Genomic DNA, 12,315 nt, shown 5'->3' on the forward strand with positions numbered 1-12,315 from the left:
TAGGTTCTTCATCTCCATCATGAGCTACGAATGCATCAGCTACCATATCATGAACCCTATCATAATCTACCATCTCCTCCTGATGGTAACTATGTTCATTATGCAAATGATGATCAACCGGTTCTTTTTCCTGAAAATTGCTATTACTACTACTAGCTTCATTCTGATCATAATTAAAACCTTCTCCATGTTGAAACCAGATATAGTAATTTGCCGTGAAACCTCTATTTATTAAACTTTCACGTTTTTTGTTGTTGGTGTGTTTAAAATGATGTTCAAACTTTCATATTTATAGGAAATTTCGAATCTGGTAGTTGTAATTTTCCAATGAATTTACGACGAAAATTAATTAGGTGGCCAAAAAAAACGTGTAACACCTACAAAGTTGGTGGATTCAAAATTTCCTCGCTAAATACACGTAAACTATTTCCTCGTAAATAACACGCGAAGTTTACATCGTATTTACGTGGAAATAGTATTTTCTCGTAAAATACTCGTCAAATTACATTCACTTTACGACGAAACGTTTTTGTCGTTACTTTACGAAGAAATAACGATGACATTAGTTTTCCACGTAAGTTCCTCGTAAAATGGACGTAAATTTACGAGGATTATTTTTCCTCGTAAAGTTTCCTCGTTAAGCATGTGTTTTCTTGTAGCGAGGGGTATGTTTGTGAGATCGCACGGTTTTGACTTCAGATTGTATAATTGGATTTGGGGATTAGGGTTTTTGGGTTTAATTGGATTTGGGGATTAGACTCTCTTGTCGAATCTTGCTTATTATTTGGAACACGGTTGTGTGTAATTGTTTTGTCTGAAAATCTTCTTTTACATTTAAAAAAAATGTTTTTTGTTTTGGATAATGTTTGTCCTTTAGGTGTCATTGGATTTTAGATAGGTCTCGTGTGTCATTGATTTTGCTTGTTTGTCTGGAGACTTGAGGACATGATCTTTGATATAATTTAAAGTGTTTCAAATCTGTTTTGGAATTTGTTACAGGTTGGAAGTTTTTGATCATACGAAGTTTGATAAGTAGGTGAGGAAAGTAGCTGTCTCTGCAATAGTACCAAGCTTGAAGCTTTATGAAAAGGTTCAAGATTTAGGGTACTCTATGGTTTGAAAGTTCTTTATTTTGAAATGATGATTTGTCTTGCAGCTCACTCTTGGATGGAGCATTCATCTGAGCCAGGACAAGGACAATATGATCAAGATGGGGTTGGATGTGAAGGGTTGGAGAGTGGTGGATGTTCTTTCTCCATAGAGTATGTTTCTTTTGTTGGGGAACAACCTGAATCAACACTCCCATCTATGTCAAGCTTTACCTTCTTTAGTCCGAGCCCAGCGACGACACAGAACAACAACACTCATGAAACAAATGAGAAACTTCGAGGTACTTCCTCCCCTTTCTTTCTTCCTGGATTGCTATTTATAGTTTATATACCTTCTATAAATGGCAAAGACATGAGCTCAAACCTGCGAACTAAACTTTAGTAGACATTGAAATCTGTTCTGCTGATATTAATGGATAACTTTGGTGGGATCATTTCCGTTTAACTTATTTCCGGTTGTTTCTTCACTAAATTGTTTTTTCTAAACTGACTAGGTGCCTTATATGCCATTTATAGAATCATTTCCGTTTAACTCATTTATGTTTATATGACTGATTTCATTTCACCACTTGTGTTTATCTCCCTCGTCTTTTCCTCATGTTTAGTGAAGAAAAGTTTTATATCCATGCTAATCACAAGGTGTTCTCTTGATGCCAGGGAGTAAGCAAAAGTCCAGTAAAAATAACACTGCAGCTTGAGGAAATCCAGTGCTGCTCACTTATCCTGAACCCATTGATGCTGCAGTCATCCCGTAAGTCTTTTGTACCAGAAACAATATTAAGTGATTAGGATTACTTGCGCAAGTTGATTAACCATCTATAGCCTATTTCTAACTTAGTTAATTCGCGGACATGACAACGAATTATGTACGGGCCTAGATTACTACTTGGAAAAATATAAACGGGCCTAGGTTTACCTTAATGTTGGTACGGGCCTAAATTAGACAAACGAAAAACGAATTTAGGTACATGCCTAAATTAGACACAAGGTAAAGGGCCTAGATTACTTGCGCAAGTTGGTCAACTTACCTTACTTAGGATTACTTGCGCAAGTTTATTAATATATCAATGATAGTTTAAATGTAATTTACCTTAATGTTTCTAATTTGTTAATTCATTTATTAATAACTTACCTTATTTTGAATTATAATTTAATGTCGCAACTTGATATCATATTTATTACATTGTTTAAATGCAAATTTGTTAATTCGTTTTTAATAACTTACCTTATTCTTAATATGAATTACTTGCGCAAGTTGATTTCATAATTATTGCAAATCATTTTATGACAATATAACTTTAATATCTTTCTTAAACTGTTTCATTATTTATTATGTAAAATATTTCCTAAACGTCATTTATTATGAAAAATATCCCCCTAATAACACAAAAAAGTAAGGTAGAGTATATATAAAGAATACCCTTAAGGGATGTCAATACAAACGTATTTCTCTTACTGAACGTTTTTAAAAAAACAATGGCAATGGTTCTAGCCCCCAAAAACAGACTTTCTTATGTTAGAGAATTAAAACCGCGTAGAGATACATGTCGTGTTGAAGTTAGGATTCTTCGCTTGTGGAGAAACTGTAACAAAGAATCCGGAAACACCATCGAAATGGTTTTCGTTGATAGAGAAGTAAGTAATGATATTACTACATTTTTTGCAACTCAGAATCGTCTCTTATTTTATTTTTACTTTACAATGAACTCAAATTTACAATTGCAATAAGGTTTCATACTTTCTTATTATGTTTTCACGCCACTATTATCATTTAGTTGTCTCACTACAAGAAAACAGGGGGATTCTGATGGCCGAAATCGTCAGAAATTCGTCGGAATAGCCGATTCCGACGAATTTCTGACGAACCTATCCGTCGGTATCGTTTTGTCGGAAAAAAAAATTCGTTGGAATTTCGTCAGAACTTCCGACGACTTTCTGACGAATACCGAGAAACTTCATTCTGACGAACTTCCGGCGATATTACGATGCGGACACATGAGAGCAGAGTTCATCGGAAAAACTATATACCGACGGAGAACGTTCCTCGGAAAATTCCGACGGAGTGGATTCGTCGGTATATTCCGACGAATTCTGGGCGTCGGAATATACCGACGGACATTGGTTCGTCGGAATATACCGACGGATATTGGTTCGTCGGTATATTCTGACGAATGCTCTCCGTCGGTATTGTCAGAGGAACCGTTATCCGTCGGTATATTCCGACACCCCCCAATTTTAAAAACGAATTAATTTTGCATTTTTATATATTTTTTTATATTAAAAATTAATTAATAAATTAAAAAAATCTGAAATTTAAAACCAATAATATTATAGAATTTAAATTCATACAAACCGAAATAGAAAAAAAATATTTAGAAAGTTTAAAATTCATACAAACCGAAATGTGGCTCCTCGAGAATCATGGGATCGGCATACGGAGCTTGCGAAGAAGATGCCGGATACGAAGAAGCACGGCGGGCCAACCCAACTAAACGGCCTCCTTTCCTTTTAGGAACCGCCTACAAAAATATTTAAAGTTAGTAAATAGGGACAAGTTAGTAATCGACATTATAAAAAAAATATATTAATAAAAAAAATTACCTTTTCAACCATCTCAAACATATATGATTGAAAAGTTAATTAGTTTATGTCCGGCGGGCCAACCCAACTAAACGAGCCATGTTTCGTCGGAATTCCGTCGGACAATGGCCGACGGAATTCCGACGACTTCAAATTTTTGGTTTTCGTCGGAAATTGGTCGGTAATCCGTCACAAACGTCCGACGACATTGATGTCCGTCGGAACCTCCGTCGGAATTCGGAGTGTTTTCTTGTAGTGTCTAACTCATATAACTTTTATATGTTCAATCAGGGGACAAGAATTCATGCTTCAGTTGGTGAACAGCTGATCAAAAAGTATGAAGACAGACTAACTGAAGGAGATGCGGTGGTCGTCCATTTATTCAAAGTGTACGATGCTATTGGTGATTATCAGATAACCACACATCCGTACAAAATTGGTTTTTTCAGACAACTTTTGTTGGAAAAGCTAATGATATTATAACTTTTTATCATATTTTATCAACTTTTGTCGGAATATTCCATAGTCAACGGTATGTAATTTTAACCTATTTTGTATTCGACAAAAAATTTAAATTTATAAATTCTTACATTTATTTGTTTCTTCTATTAACAGATCAATAACAGAGATAAAAGATCGATTATAGTTGACTACAAAGCAGTTTTCAGACTATTTCGATAATGGTATGTGAATTTAATATTATTTTATGTTCAATAGAATTTAGAAATTTAGAAATCTATCGAATTATTTTATAACGTATAATTGCTAACATAATTTAATAATTTTTTGCAGGTTTCTATTGGATTTTTTTAATCAAGAATTGTACTTTTAATTTATATTATTTATGGATTATATTATAACTTTTTATCATATTTTAGTTGACTGGTGCAAACTTCGTCAGTGTTTATGGTTCAAACTTCCTCAGTGTTTATGGTTCTTTCCGTTTTCTCAATCCGAAGTTACTAATTAAGGACCAATCAGTTGCTCTTGGTCCGTGTAGCCCCCAACAGTGATCGTATTTTTGTAATATTATAGCGACAAGTAACGGGTTAAAAAAAGGAGAATCTTGAAAATGGAACAATAATCCAAAGCAATTTTAACTTCAAAAACACTGCAATTACTAATATTCTTGCACCTTGTCCCAGAAATAGAGTTATAATCACCAGCTCTAAAAGGAAAAAAAAGGTAGGTTTTTATTATGCCGCAACAAGATCTGGTGTCTCAGCCTCAACAGATAGCAAAGTGGTGTGAACTTTGTCGACCCAACTGTCCAATTGATCCCTCAAAGACTTGATCTGTGGAATCCCCAACACTCTCGGTTGCGCCCATGAGATATAAACTGTTCCATTCACTTGATCTATAAACCCCTCAATCAGATGCACCTGCATCATTCATTCTCACTTTTTTAGATACCACAGACTTCTAAGCATACACAAAACACCATCCTTCTATTTTGATACGTCAGGAATGTTCCCAGCCCTTTGTTAAACAATGGAAAGACTATATAGTGATGATTCCTATGTTGTTCCTAAACTAGGGAAGATTACTATGTTAGTCATTAGACATAACTCTCCTCCTTGCCCATAGCAAAATGCAAATGGTAACTGCACGAAACGAGGGAGAAATAGAGAAGAAGAAACTACTTACAGAAAGACTCTTCATGAGTAGGTGCTCAGCATCTTCAATGGAAAGTTTAGTACGCTCAGCAATGACAGCCAAAGGAATGGTCCTATCTTCAGCAGGTCGGCTGCAGTAAATTTAAGAGTAACTGTCATATAGCACAAGATTTTCTAGACAACTCTATTAACAGATCAATAATAGAGATAAAAGATCGATTGTAGTTGACTACAAAGCAATTTTCAGACTATTTGGATAATGGTATGTGAATTAAATATTATTTTATGTTCAATAGAATTTAGAAATTTAGAAATCTATCGAATTATTTTATAACGTATAATTGCTAACATAATTTAATAATTTTTTGCAGGTTTCTATTGGATTTTTTTAATCAAGAATTATATTTTTAATTTATATTACTTATGGATTATATTATAACTTTTTATCATATTTTTTTAATATGTCACTGTTTTTTAACAAAAATATAAAAAAATTTAAATATAATATTTATACCTAAAATATACAATAACAACATATATACAACACAAATTTCACTTTCTGACGATATAAAATTTGTAACTTCTAAAACTATACACTATTATTGTATATACATATTTTGAATCTTTTTATGCCTGCACCCTGTGCGGGCCAGTCACCTAGTAAATAGATAAATATAAATACCAATATACAAATTTGGATAGGAAAAGAGTTTTCATAAGAAAAATACTCTCTTTTTTTTCAATTCTGTAAACGCCCCATTGTGTAAAAGTTTGCATAGAATTATAAAATTTCAGAATACAACTGCATATATTTCCATTTCACATCACTAAAGAATAAAACATGTAGAACATATTCTGTGTTGTACTCTTAAACATAAAAAATAAAAGAATATTTGTTATTTCTGTTCGTATGAATGTGCATGATATGAGAAAGATACAAAGACTTTTTATAGCCTTATGCCCATCATATTCATAAAGTGGAAAAAGACCAAATTATAACGGCCACGAGAATTATTTCTCAAGTAATTGTCATAATTGATTTATGTTACAAAAATCAAATTTACATTAGTTTGTTATTAATGAAAATAATAACGAGATGTTATATTTGTTGACATATCAACAATAATTTACAAATTAGATGACTTTCCGCGATATCGGAAGATAATATTATTTAAATACTCTCTCTGTTCCTGAAAGTAGGATTTTCTAGCTCAATCAAAAGTTTTGAATCAATTTGTATTCTTTTGAGAAACATTAATTGTGAATATTTGAATTGATTAAATTTCATTGGTGGATAGTTATTGCAAAGTGTATTGAAAAATAAATTTAAAATTAAATTGTAAACATTTATTGTATTCTTAATAAACGTGAAAACTCTAAAAAATCTTACTTTCGGGAACAGAGGAAGTATTGCTTAAGCAAGTTTTGTATATATCTGAAATTTATATTTTTTTTGATAGACTAAATATGTTAATAAAAATTGATACAGAACTTTCGATTGATTAAAAATGTAAGAGCAACATTAAATTTTACTCTATTATATTAATCATCCTAACTCGTGCATCTCATAATTATGAAAAAATAAAAATTAAAAAGAGAAACTACCATATATGAGTTGTGATTTAGTATTTGTGTCAAATTCAAAAATCGTAAGTTTGAAAATCAATAATATTAAAAGAGAATCATTCTGAAAAAATCTACTTTTAAAAGTAGTTTGGACCTATTAATTATTTTTGGTCCTACAATTAATTACTTTATCTATACACCATTAATTATTCTAACCATAGTTTATATATGATATCCAAATTGTTTCATACACCACCACGAACTTATGTTATTGGTCAAATGCTTATGTGAAAGTTTTGGAGATCATATTTTGCAACACTATATTACTCGTCGTCATATTAGTGCTTTCGTTTCATGTTTTAATAATTCCGACTGTTTGTATGGCTCCACCACCGTATTCGAGAGATCTCCCTCTCCAGCTTGTGCCCTGTGGTGCTATGTGTCGATCATATCCGATCGAGCCGACGAAAAGACAGAGAAAGAGAACCAAAAAGGAGATAAGAAGCAATTCCTCAATAGAACTCAAATCGAAGAAGAAGAATTTCCAACATTCAAAATCTTATTCACCAAAAAACCTTCTTTACCAAAAAATTCTTATTCACTAACAATAAACCTCGCTTAGCGAGGAAAATCATGGAAAGTCATGTACGATGAATACGATGGATTCAACAGTTACAAAACATATAATTTGAAATGCATAATATAAATACAATGCATTTACTTTATATGATAAATCAAATATTTTATTCTTTTATTTACTATTATAAATTATATGAGAAATTAACTTCAATTTTAAAAATATCATAAGATTTTCTAGGGTTTTTCCGGATCGACGGTGTTGGTTCATAGGTTAATAATGGGTTTTTGGTTTTTCTCAGATTTTTAATTAATAAGTTTTCATTAAATCTTTTTTTTTTTTTGGAAACAAATCAGCTGGTAGAATATTTGATAGAATGATATATGAAAAACATAAGCCAGTCGTAATTATATACGACAACTAGGTTTTGCGGTTCGACCGCGAGTTCGGATCGAATATAAAAACACTGCTTATATATTATTTCATCTATAAACCATATATGTACCGCCAGTAAAATGAATTAAATAATTTATAAAAGTAGAATGCTTTCTTCGCATCATGTAAATGTATATTCACTATTAGTTCTCAACACTGGGTTTCTGTTCGGTATTTTGGTTTCTGGTGTCCTGGTTCTAAAAATTTAGAAACTGTTCAATTATTTATAAAATTTGGTTTGGTTTCAGTTGGATTATTTTAGTTTGGTTCAGTAGCAAAGTTGAGAACCGGCAAATATGCAATAAAAATTGGTCAAACTCAGTTCCAGTTCGATTCAGGTTTTTCTGGTAATTAGGAATTTATAGATAAAATATCAGATAATTTGGATGTTTCAGTTAAATATTAGGTAATTCAGATTGTTCGGGTAAAAATATCAGATAATTAAAATACTTTTTAATATTTGAATAAAAAACTATTCGGGTAATTTATTTTTTTGGGTAGTTCTGTTTATAAATATTATTTTTAGGATATTCAGTTATTTATAAATTGAATAAATTGAATATATTTAATATTTATAAGTATATAATTTGTATTTTAAAATTCAGGTACCCATTAGGCTCTCGGTTTGGTTTCAATATTTATGCTCTAGAGATATATGATATGCACGGTTATTTATGAAATTCTTTTCAATCCTGGTTTTGATTATTTTTTCTGTTTGGTAAGGTTCAGTTTGTAGTTCTAAATAAATGTGTCCGGACCTATACACTATCTTATATAGAAATTCATTAATAATTATCTAATTTCAAAAAGAAACCTGCGCTTTTCAAGCTTAAAATCTAGTATTTTATTATATTACTTGCATATAATTAAAATTGTTTTTGGGTTTTAACAAATATTTTTTTTGTCATCAACAAATATTAATTATTAGCTACAGTTTAGTTGTGAAGACAATTAATAAATAATATAAGATTAATTTCCAAGACATTATGAAATATAGTATAAGAGATCCCGTAAACATTCTCACAGCATTTGTATTTTTATTTATTTTTATATTAAATATAATATATTAATCAATAAATTTAAGCTCTAATCAAAATATATATATATAAAAATTCAGATAGTTTAAAAAATTTAAGAAATATATAACTTTGTTTGGCTTATAGCTACATATTCATATTGCGATAATGATAAAATCATATAAACTGCAATCAAATATAATATTATTTCATTATAACAAATTATAAATTAGTTATTTAAAATAAACTAATACATATTAAAATATTAAGCCAACTATTATCTTAAAGGCTGTCTCAAGCAAAATATTTCATATAATATAATACATAATTTTTTTTGAAGATGAAGATGTATTCTTATAATTATTTTTATAACAAATATGATTTTAAAGATTGCATCGAGCAAAATATTCTAATTTCTATTTTAATTATTATTTCTACTTATTTAATTAAGTTTAAATAATATGATAAGTTTAAATTGATGATTCCTCAGTCAAAATCATAAAAAATGATAAATAAACAAAATTATCTAAGATCAATGAGAAGATGACAAGTAATAAAATTAACTTGACTTATCAACAGTAATTTACCAATGACTTTTGGTAAGAAAAATTAATCTTTTAGATAAGAAGCCTATTTTTTATATAATTTTTTACTATCATTAAATAAATCAATTCAATCAATAAGAAAAATTGATATATTATGTAGTTAGTCACACATGTAAACGATATCAACAATTTTATAAAGAAAATTGAATTCTTTTTACTTATACTGCAATAAAAAAAACTTTTATTATAAAACTGAGGGAATACACAATTTCAAGATTCTAAAGACAAAACAAAAATTTAAAGACGAAAGTGAACCATGAATGCAAATCGATCTTTCTTTTGGTGAGAACAATAATGACATAAAGACATTTTAAGTGAAGAAATGAAAACTTGAGAGACAGGATGCAGTTCAATAGGAATGAACAGAATCAGTTTCAGATTTCCTACAACATTAACCAAGTTAAAACACAGTTACCAATATCATTTTGGACTTCTATTTTGCAGGCACAATCTCAATGTTGTTTATGTTGCCTTTATTTTTCTTGTAAGAAAGTGGAAAGTTGTATTTTTTTTCCAACATAAGCTATCCTCATTCAGAGTAAACATCAATTTGGTTTAGCAAAACTAACATATAACATAGTAGAAAAAGAACACCGAACACCACATATAAGTCGATTGTGAATTTAGGACAAGATTTCTTAGATCTTAGAAATTTTTTCAAATATGTATATAGTGAATGCATGTCATTCTTTCGATGTAGACACAATCTTCATTAATTGGGAATAGTACAACACCACTTTTGTCATCTATAGAGTATTCATGTACTACCTAACTCATATCAACCCTTCACATTCTTCATGTATCAACACTTCACATTCTTCATGTATCAAATGATAATTATCTCATTTAAGAATCTGAATATTCATTTCCACATTTTAAAAATAATATTTTTTAATTAAAATCTTTAGTATATCAACTTTTTGGGCCTATTAAAAAAACTGTCCTCATAACTTTTACATTCTTACTCTCTTTTGTCATTATATAAACCTCTTAATTTTTATCTAAATTAAAATTTAAACCTTTAAATTTATTTTATGTTTTTCTTTTGTTGTTTTAGGACCGGCATTGGACTACTAATATTTAAATTAAATTAATTCATGTAATTAAAAATAAGTGTTTCCTTGATTTCAATCAGTACAATTAAAACAGTATCTCTTTTTTAGATTTACCCCTAATCTTTACTGTGATATTACTTTTTGCGTGATTATGGATTTGCATAACAATTAAAATCTCAATTAAGGATATAAATCGGAATGAAAAAGACACCAACTAATCAGCAACGATCGTCTCGTCTCTCCGTACATTTATTTATCTCGCCTATTAATATACAGTTAAAACTCTATAAATTAATAACGTTAAGACTATAAAAATTTATTAATTTACAAAAAAAAAAATCCCTTTTTAGATTTCTCTATTTTAGAATATACTTTTTGTAAAATAAAAAATAGTTCATTTTTTGTATATATATATATATATATTAATTAAATTTTAGAAATTTGACTTTTACATTGTTTTTGTTATACTAATTGCTGAGTACGAAATATGCTTCATAGCATTTACATGTAGTTTTAGATATAACTTTACTAAATATTATCAAAATATACTAAAATGGTACACTGTTTTATTTGTACTTATGTAAATCTTATATATAAATTATTAATCTACGATTTTAGTGGGACAGTATATTTACAAAGGATTTTAAAAAATATATTATCTTATTATTTTATTGATTTGTGTCATATTTTGAATGGCCCAACTCGAGACCGAATTTTTTTATTAATTTAGCGTGTTTATTAAGTTATCGAGTATTAATTTATAAAGTTTCTATTGTACTATTAATATCTTGGTATATATATTTTTTATTTAAAATACGACGCCGGCAACTATATATTGCTTTCGTTATGGCCATTTTTAACATTTGATTGATATAACTTCTCTTTTGTTATGAACATCTTTAATATTAAGAAAACGTGACACATACTATATATGTTCATCTACTCCTACTTTTCTTGGGATGGATCATATCACCTCTTACGGTGGCCAAGAAAAGGCGGTTCAGCGATTGTCCAAGTTAATGCTTGGTTCTAAAGATTGTTAATGTAGGTGATCTCAGCTTTTAGGCCAGGCAACGTCGACGGCATCCTTTTCTGGAAAATGATTTAGTGTCGCCATCTTCGTGGAAGGAGAATATAAATGATTGTTCATAACTTTGAGGAAGTTGGCTGATCAAGCTATCATCACCACCTCTGGAAACAGAGGGAATACAAAGTTCACAACTCTGTCACATTATCACCTATTAGTCTCCACAGGCTAATAGACAAGGAAGTCCGGATCGGAATGCCATCACAGCAAAGCGCCATAAGAAGAGTTTCAGGAACCTAGTGCCTTTGGTGGTTGAGCTGATTATTTCATCTGCTCAGTCGTACTTTTGCTTCACCTTGTTTTTTCACGTCTTTTTGCCAAGGTTTTGCAAGTTTTAGATTTGCCTTTGTAAATCAAACCTTTTATTTTATGATATTTACAATTTAGAAAAAGAAAAAAAGAATAAATGAAATACATCTGATCTAAATGATGTTTTTCTTTTCTTTCTAATGGGTTTTAGTCTGAAACATTGATGTATATCTTGGCACATTTGATATCAATATTAATATTGATGTACTGATATTGTAACTGTTATGAAATTATATAATAGGTTTTATATCATGCTTAATACCATATAACTAGATGATAACCCGTCCGCATGCGCGGGGTGAGTTCTTATAATAATATTTGTTTATGAAATGGTTTTAACATTTGCAACACTATAATCTT

The 12,315-nt window shown here is 29.9% G+C and overlaps 1 long non-coding RNA gene across 2 annotated transcripts; it reads left to right on the forward strand.

The window, feature by feature from the left end:
• Nucleotides 1-688: 688 nt before the first annotated feature.
• Nucleotides 689-4,623, forward strand: LOC106340142. 2 transcript variants are annotated; one of them, XR_001269313.1, is made up of 6 exons: nt 689-1,090; nt 1,157-1,390; nt 1,767-1,860; nt 3,981-4,221; nt 4,305-4,372; nt 4,482-4,623. It is a non-coding gene; the product is annotated as an uncharacterized LOC106340142 (long non-coding RNA). The 2 variants fall into 2 exon arrangements; XR_001269314.1 differs by lacking the exons at nt 4,305-4,372; nt 4,482-4,623 and having other exon boundaries at nt 698-1,090; nt 3,981-4,284.
• The last annotated feature ends 7,692 nt before the right edge of the window (nt 4,624-12,315 follow it).

The sequence above is a fragment of the Brassica oleracea genome, chromosome C4 (genome assembly GCF_000695525.1).
Source record: "Brassica oleracea var. oleracea cultivar TO1000 chromosome C4, BOL, whole genome shotgun sequence".
Taxonomy (NCBI): domain Eukaryota; kingdom Viridiplantae; phylum Streptophyta; class Magnoliopsida; order Brassicales; family Brassicaceae; genus Brassica; species Brassica oleracea.